Source organism: Colobus angolensis, unplaced genomic scaffold (genome assembly GCF_000951035.1).
Source record: "Colobus angolensis palliatus isolate OR3802 unplaced genomic scaffold, Cang.pa_1.0 Scaffold237, whole genome shotgun sequence".
Taxonomy (NCBI): domain Eukaryota; kingdom Metazoa; phylum Chordata; class Mammalia; order Primates; family Cercopithecidae; genus Colobus; species Colobus angolensis.
In genome coordinates, this window is record NW_012115566.1 from 1,288,059 (window position 1) to 1,297,184 (window position 9,126).

The 9,126-nt window shown below is 42.4% G+C and overlaps 2 non-coding genes across 2 annotated transcripts; both read left to right on the top strand.

Annotated features, from left to right (window-relative positions):
- Nucleotides 1-947: 947 nt before the first annotated feature.
- On the top strand, nt 948-1,020 carry TRNAF-GAA. The gene has a single exon. It is a non-coding gene; the product is annotated as a tRNA-Phe (tRNA).
- A 4,932-nt stretch (nt 1,021-5,952) lies between these two features.
- On the top strand, nt 5,953-6,024 carry TRNAA-UGC. Its single transcript has one exon. It is a non-coding gene; the product is annotated as a tRNA-Ala (tRNA).
- Nucleotides 6,025-9,126: the final 3,102 nt, after the last annotated feature.

Here is a 9,126-nt window from a genome sequence, read left to right on the forward strand (position 1 = left end):
TGGAGGTTGCAGTGAGTTCAGATCGTGCCACTGCACTCTAGCCCGGGTGACAGAGCGAGACTCCGTCTCAAAACAAAGAAACAAAGAAACAAACATATTATACTTTCCATTTTCACTCCCTGGGTTTCCGTACCAACCAAGGTGGATGTGTGAGCACAAGACTGGTAAAAGCAAGAAAATAGAAAAAAAGAACTGCCTCGCTCAGGATATCTTTTTTCGGAAGCTATAAGCCCACTACCACGTTAACGTGTCCAATAATCTTCTGTTCCTTTATGCCTTGTCACTGAAGAGCAAGTCAGAAAAAGAAAAGCCTAAAAAAGAGAAAAGTAGGCCGGGCGCGGTGGCTTACACCTGTAATCCCAGCACTTTGGGAGGCCGAGGAGGGCGGATCACGAGGTCTGGAGATCGAGACCATCCTGGCTAATACGGTGAAAATACAAAAAATTAGCCAGGCGTGGTGGTCGGCGCCTATAGTCCCAGCTACTCGGGAGGCTGAACGCAGAAGAATGGCATGAACCCGGGAGGCGGAGCTTGCAGTGAGCCGAGATCGCGCCACTGCACTCCAGCCTGGGGGACAGAGCGAGACTCCGTCCCAAAAATAAATAAATAAATAACTAAAATAAAAAATAAAAAAAAGTAAAAGCCGAGATAATTTCATTTTGAATTCCTTAGTTTTCTGAGGAGTGTTTTACAAGGTGACTAAGCATGGGAATATCTTCCTGATTTGACCAATTCCTCGCCTTTTCTTTCCCGTCTTTTGCTGAGGAAAATTGGATCCTATTTCACACATAAATTGCAGCAGAACTTATATTTTTGGGGTGTAGGGAAGGTAAGTGAATGACCGGTGATATTGAAGACAACAGAATTAGGCATTGGAAGATACACTGACCTTACAAATGGCAGTTTCTGTATTTTGAAGAAATGACAAAAGGAACATACGCGGTGTGGCCGAAATAGCTCAGTTGGGAGAGCGTTAGACTGAAGATCTAAAGGTCCCTGGTTCAATCCCGGGTTTCGGCAGATGCCTTTTGGTTTTAGCATAATTGTCTTTCCATTAACACAGCACTTGCTCACCAATCCCAGAGGTCTATATATAACTCCACTTCTTTTTGCTGTTTTCTGAAAATTCCATAAAGGTAATGTACATAGATACATATATTTGTAACACTCTCTCCACTGAAGACTTCCAAGAGGTGTTAACTGACAGGATGTAAATTATTTAAAGCCTTAAACCTAGGAAGTTATTACTTTTGAAACCTAAGAAATTCCAGTATGCTATATGGTGTGGCACTTACAATTCATTTCTGACTTGATGTTATTTATGTGTGTTGGATGGAGGTGTTTTAAATCACAAGAAATGTGAAGAAACCTGTAGAAGAAGAACTATTATACTGTATGAGTGTATATATGTGGTGGTGGTATATTCAAGAAACATTTTGTAATTAGAAAAACCTGGGTTTGTACCTTGAGTCAACTCCATAGCTCTGCAGTTAAACTGCTGGAAAAATAACTTTTGTTTTGTTTTGTTTTGTTTTGTTTGAGGCAGGGTCTCACTCTGTCACCCATGCTGTAGTGCAGTGATATGATCACAGCTCACTGCAGCCTCAGCCTCCCTGGACTCAAGTGATCCTCCCACGTCAGCCTCCTGAGTAGCTGAGACTACAGAAATGCAACAACAAGCCTGGCTTTTTTTTTTTTTTGGAATTTTTTGGTGGAGACTGGGTTTCACCATGTTGCCCTGGCTCTTTCGCCCTGGCTCTTCTCAAAATCCTGGCCAGCCTCTGCCTCCCACCATGCTGGGATTACAGGCTGGAGCCACCACACCAGGCCTAATTACAGGAATAGTCTAAGTTTTCTTACTGACAGGACATTTCTTCCAACTGGCACCCTTGTCTACAATTTCCAAATCTTAACTTATTTCTGTGTTGGTATCCAGGAAAGAACAAAAATAAGTACTTCTATATGAATTATTCTGTCAGACATTCATGAGGGGTTCTGGAATACTGAAAATGAAAGCAAATGTGCAGCAAAGTCATCAAGATTCAGGTGCATGTGCCCCATTTTCCCTTTTTCACTTCAACTTCTCTGTTGAAATGCTGTGTTGGGGGTAATCAGTCTTCCCCTCGCCCTCTTTTTTTCTTTCAAATTGTTGTTTAATTTTCAGAGCTATTTCCCCCTTACCCCTGCATACTGTGTGAGGAGACAATAATCTACAGTACTTCAACATCAGAACTGCAGCAAGTTGAAAAAGGAAAATTAGTACCAAATGAGAAGCAGCCTCAAGGTGGGAACACTGACTGCACAGAAACTGGGAGTCAGATACTTTATCCTTTAGATAACTGAGGCTTTCTCAACTCAGAAGCTTGTGTTTTATTTCATTAAGAAATATTTGATTAGACAAATGGTAGTACTGAATGTTTTCTTGCCTAACACAGTAATGATTCCTTTACATTCTGTTGAAATGGAAGTTCTAGGGTAATTCCCAGCAAGATTTTTCTCCTATTCAATAGCTTAAAAATGCGGCTAATAATAATTATGTAAAATGGGATGTTGTAAAGATCTAAGGAGATTATGCATAGAAATGCATTCTGTCGCGAACACTCGAAGCATGAAACTTAATTACTCGGAGACCATGCTCCATGCTCTCTGGCTCTGGGAATCTCCCAGAACCGGATTTAAAGAGATAACATCATCTCTAGACAATGCTGTCCAACAAAAGATAATACAAGTCTTCTACTTTATCTTCTGGGATAAAAATAATTAAAAAAAAATGCAAGTCATAAATGTGAGCCACTTTTGTAGTTTTACATTTTCTAGTAGTCACATTAAAAAAAAACAGGCAATATTTATTCTATATCTTTTTTTTTTTTTTTTTTTTGAGACGCAGTTTCGCTCTTGTTGCCCAGGCTGGAGTGCAGTGGTGCGATCTCGGCTCATCGCAACGTCCGCCTCCTGGGTTCAAGGGATTCTCCTGCCTCAGCTTTCCGAGTAGCTGGGATTACAGGCATATGCTACCACCCCGGCCAATTTTTTTGTTTGCTTTGTTTTGTTTTGTTTTTTGAGACGGAGTCTCGCTCTGTCATCCAGGCTGGGGTGCAGTGGCGCGCTCTGCAAGCTCTGCCTCCCGGGTTCACGCCATTCTCCTGCCTCAGCCTCTCGAGTAGCTGGGACTACAGGCGCCTGCCACCAAGCCCGGCCACTTTTTTGTATTTTTTAGTAGAGACAGGGTTTCATCGTGTTAGCCAGAATGGTTTCGATCTCCTGACCTCGTGATCCGCCCTCCTCAGCCTCCCAAAGTGCTGAGATTACAGGCCTGAGCCACCTCGCCTGGCCTTAATTTTGTATTTTTAGTAGAGACGAGGTTTCTCCATGTTGGTTAGGCTGGTCTTGAACTCCTGATCTCAGATGATCCGCCCGCCTCGGTCTCTTAAAGTGCTGGGATTACAGGCATGAGCCACTGTGCCCGGCCTCTATATCATTTTTAAAATAATTTCAACTTTTATTTTAGATTCATGGGGTACATGTGCAAGATTGTTACATGGGTATATTGCATGATGCTGGGTTTGGGGTGGGATTAATCCCATCACCCGGGTAGTGAGCATAGTATCCAATAGCTAGCTTTTCAAGCCTTTCCCCTTCCCGGCTACTCCCTAGTAGTCCCCGGTGTTTACTCTTTCCGTCTTTTATGTCCAGTTTTAATAATATATGTAAATCGCCTTGTATAACAAAAACATTATTTTAAGTAATCCATCTTAAAATTATAAGTGAGTTATTTTATATTAAAAATGATATTGCATCTTTGAAATCCGGTATATATTTTATACTTACAACACATCTTACCTCGGGCTGGGCAATTTCATGCATTCAATAGCCAATGTGGCTAATGGTAACCATATTGGACAGTGCAGATTTACACAGATACTTTATATATTTTTAGGTTTTCAAAACTGAGTATGTATGACATGAGGGTGTTCTGTCTTCAAAATTAAATGTTTAATTTCTCAGAAGAATGCTGTGTTAAAAGAGCTCATCCTACAGATTATACGCAAAAAAAAAAAAAAAAAGTGTTTCCATCATGTTGTTGGTAGATAGTCTGAAGATAGATATGGAGATTTAATCATTTCAAATCCTCCCCTTTTATGTGGCAAACAAAAAAGTATACCTTCTTATTATGAATTCCCAAGAATCTGATAGATAACCTGGTTTCTCTGGGTGTGACATGACATAAGAATGAAGGAGAGTTTCTGCAAACTGTCCTAATATTACTTTTACGGCATCAAAGAGTCAAGATAATCCTCCCCAGTATTTACATGCACACACACACAGACACAGACAGGCAGACACACACACATGAATACACACCAATTTTGTGTGTAACACTTCTCTAGTCTCTCATTCAGTGAAATCTGTTACTCAGTGTTTCCTATTTTCATTCTAGAAATCCCATCAGTCAACTGAAAAGCCAAGTCTGGCGTACAACTTGCGATCTGCCAATTTTAAAATGGATCAATGCTATTCTATTAACATTGGCAAAGGTTCATATATGGGCAAACCAGAATGAGAAAGAGTTAACAGTCACTAGAAATTTCGTTCCTGGAAATGGGTTTTCTTCTCATCTTCTTATATAGTTCAAAGAACCCAGTCTCACCATGATAAGTCCCAAGATTCGAGAACTATTTAGGAGCAAACTTGTTTGTTGCCTACAAATATCACGAATAGGTTTGTAATTCCCATATCTCAAAGTACACTTTTTAGTCTTTATTCACCTCCACATAATGTGTCTACTACTACTAACGCTTACAAATCCCAGGCTGGAGATGGAGTTAATTGCCTGAGTTCTCTGTGTAATATCCTCACAAGTGTGCCCCACAGATATTTTAAATTTAGCATGAGCCAGACTAACTCATCTTCTCCATCTTTCAATCTTTCTCCCATTCCTAAAAGAGTTGTTAAAACCTCTCCCTTTCTGCACCTGCTTGTCTTTGGCAATAGCATGTTTGTTTTTCTGAACTACTCTTCAATCCTATTTCTATTTATCTTTCGTGTTCCTCTCATAATTCAACCCTCCTCTCCACCCCCAAAGCTGTTTTTCATTTATGCCTTATGAATTCCCTCCCCTCCCCTCACCTCCTGTCTCCTTTTCTCTCTCTCCCTCTCCTTTCCTTCCTTCCTTCTCTACCTCTGTCTTTCTCCTTCCTTCCTTCCTTCCTTCCTTCCTTCCTTCCTTCCTTCCTTCCTTCCTTCCTTCCTTCCTTCCTTCCTTCCTTCCCTCTTTTCTGGCCCCCCCTTACTCCCTCACTCCCACTTTCTCTTGCTTGCTTGCTTGCCTTTCTCACTTCGTAGCCCGGGCTCGAGGGTAGTGGCGCAATCATAGCTCCCTACAACCACCAACTCCTGAGCTCAAGCCATCCTCCCGCCTCGACCTCTGGAGTAGCTGTGAGTACAGGCGTAAGACACCACGCCAGCTAGGGACCCTTATGAAAACATGCTGAGTGTCTCGCTCTCAGGTTTTCTTCTGATTATGACTTTCCCCCTTCAAATCTTACCTTTGATATTCCGACTGAGTAAACAACAAATATGAAGCGTTTTAGACAGGGAAAGGCTGAATTTCAATGGCTTTCTGTCATATCTGGAAGAAATCAAAAGAAACGAAAACTAGAACTTGATTCTTGCCAAGCATAATAGAAGGAGACCCGAAGAACTCAATGTCTTGAAGCCACAATGGAAACTTCTTGTGGTTATTATCTGACACTTTTCTATCTTTTGTTTTTCGTTTCAAGCCCTACACAGTATTCTAAAGAATCTGTACCCCCCATTAGTACCAAATATCTCCTGCTCAGAGTAGCTCTCCACGCTCTATAGTACTGACCACTACTACCAGCATACTCAGGGAGAGTGTCAGGATATGAAAGTCACCTCCTGGAAATTATTACAAACAGGTCTTTTTAGCAAGGGGGTGTAGCTCAGTGGTAGAGCGCATGCTTTGCATGTATGAGGCCTCGGGTTCGATCCCCGACACCTCCAAGTTATGGTTTCACTCTGTTAGTTCTCAAGGAACAGTCTTCTGCCTCCTCACATTTTTCTATCCTATTTCTGCACATATAGAGAGTAACAATGTACTCCAATGCATTACCTTGAACTATCTCCAACCTCTATGCTGTGAGCCTCAACATCACGTAAGGCGATTGCGACAGCAGAAGGAAGACAAAAAAGTAACGAGGAGGAAAGAAGAACGGGATAGCAACAAGGGTCTCTTGAACCCAAACAAAAGCCTGCACATTCACAGGCGGCTCGCATTGGCTCCCATTTTGTTTTGTTTCGTTTTGGGTTTTTTTTTTTTTTTTTTTTTTACAGAGTTTTGCTCCCGTTGCCCAGGTTAGAGTGCAGTGGCACAATCTCGGCCCACTGCAACCTCCGTCTTCCGGTTTCAAGCGATTCTCCTGCCTCAGCCTCCCAAGCAGCTGGGATTACAGGCACCCGCCACCACGCCCAGCTAATTTTTTTGTATTTTTAGTAGAGACGGGGTTTCGCCATGTTGGTCGGGCTGGTCTCGAACAGCTGACCTCGTGATCCACCCGCCTTGGCCTCCCAAAGTGCTGGAATTACAGGCATAAGCCACCGCACCCGGCTTTCCATTTTGTACTGTGATTAAAGAGACGCAAAGATGAAAAGGGGGTGAATATGTTTTTGTTTGTTTTCTGGGCCAAAGAACAGAGCGAAAGCATCTGTCCGCTGATTTCTCCACCAGTCTCTCCCTGTCGACCTGCACAGGGACACAAGTGCGATCCAATACTGAGACAAGGACTGCTGTGGCTCTCTAGCCGCTTGAGACAGGAGTGGAAGGACGCTGGACGACCGAACAAAGACTGTCGGGGAATTAGAGGCCTTCAACAAGCGAAAAACAGAAACCAATATGGATCAACATTCGTACTGATATTCCATGAGACTGATTCATATTCATATTCCTGTATTTCCTCAGTCACTGCAATATTGCCTGGGAACTTCTGGTAACAGCAAACGGAGGCCCATATGAAAAAACAGGAAAAGATTTTCTGTCACAATGGAAAATATCTGCAGAGTAAAAGGTAAGTAGATCGCGATCATATTGGGCACTTCCTCTGGTGGAAAAAAAAAACATTTCATGTTCTTTCTCGATCCATCTGATTACAACTGCTTTTTTTTGAAAAGGGAACTCCCAAGAAATTTTATGCATTCATGGTACCTGTTAAGGGTTTCCAATGGTGTACAGTTTCAAAACTGCTGTTCTCTCTGTACATATTTATTTATTGTTGAATTAAAGTGTCTTTGAGAGGCAAGAAACTACAATGTTTGTTCCCAGTCCACCAGCCTAACACTCTATCAGGCTGGCATGTCTTTACTTCTTGATTCTTTTGTCCAGTGAAAATATCTATAACTAGCATCCAGGAGGAATACTGTCTAGTGAAACCTGTTTAGCTGAGGACTGGCTGTGTGTGTGACCCCAGGCCAATCATGTGTTTGTTTTGAGATACATTTTTCGGAGGAAGGTAATACACACATGCCATGTATTTTCTTTTTGTTTCATACTTTTTCTTTTTTAATTTCCTGGCATCCATTGGTTCTCTCCAGGCAAACAGTGGCATGCCAGTCACAGTGGACACTGCATGGGAGAGCAAGGGGTGGTGAATTAGGGTGCTGCAAGCAGAATGCTAAATTCCAGGGCCAACCTCAGGTCTATTGAATCAGAACTGCTGAGTGTGGGCTCAGTCTCCTGTGTTTGAATAAGCCCTCAAGTGACTCTGATGTTAAAGTTTGAGAAGCACTGCTCTAGAGGTTTAAGAAGGAGGTCCCAGGATTAGGCACCAGCTGAGGGGCAAGATTTGTTCCTGGGGTTCCTTGCCTATTCTCAATCAAAAACTTAAACCACGTGGGAAAGCCAGTGAGGTTTGTAGTTGCATTATGTCAGGGGTGGGGTTGGATTTACCATCTCTTTTTTGTTTGTTTTTGTTTTGTTTTTTTGAGAGGAAGTCTTTCTCTGTCACCCAGGCTGGAGTGCAGTGGTGAGATCTTGGCTCACTGCAACCTCCACCTCCCAGGTTCAAGTGGTTCTCCTGCCTCAGTCTCCTGAGTATTTGGAATCACAGGTGCCTGCCACCATGCCCAGCTAATTTTTGTATTTTTCGTAGAGACGGGGTTCTGACATGTTGGTCAGGCTGGTCTCAAACTCCTGACCTCAAGTGATCTGCCCACCTCAGCCTCCCAAAGTGCTGGGATTACAGGGGTGATCCCACCATGCCAGCCTATGCTTTTCTTTTATAGGTAGGGAGGGCTAGGCAAAATTTTGTATTTCTCTACTAAAAATACAAAAATTAGCCAGGCGTGGTGTTGCACCTGTAATCCCAGCTACTCAGGAGGCTGAGGCAGGAGAATCGCTTGAACTCAGGAGGTGGAGGTTGCAGTGAGCCAAGATTGTGCCATTGCACTCCAGCCTGGGTGACAGAGCAAAACTTCATCTCAAAAAGAAAAAAAAAGAAAGAAAGAAAAAAGAAAAGGAAAAAGAAAAGCGTTTTCTGTTTGATTTTCAGATGCTTAGATTGCTGAGTGCTCTCCTATTGCAATAGTCTTTCTTTTGAAGATTATCTCTTCTTATTTTAGCTTGGATTTGTGTTTATATGACAGTGATAGATGAGCTTGTGTTTTGCATTTTTGAGGCCCTGGGTTCAACTCTGTGTACTTTCATTTTTTACTTTTCTCTGACTCACTCCTCAAACCCACTCCTCAAAGAACTCTGATTCAACTCTTCCAATTTTCTTTCTTTCATTTCTTCTATCTTATCCCTTCTCTTTCTTTCTTCCCTTCTCTCTCTTTCTCTTCTTTTCTTCTTTCTTTTTCTCTCATTTCTTGATCAAATAAAAAGTAAAAACAGGCCGGGTGCGATGGTGCACGCCTGTAATCCCAGCACTTTGGGAGGCAGAGGCAGGTTGGTCAACTGAGGTCAGGAGTTTGAGACTAGCCTGACCAACAAGGTAAAACCCTATCTCTACTAAATACAAAAAATTAGCTGGGCATGGTGTCACATGCATGTAATCACAGCTACTTGGGAGGCTGAGGCAGGAGAATTGCTTAAACCCAGGAGGCAGGGGTTGC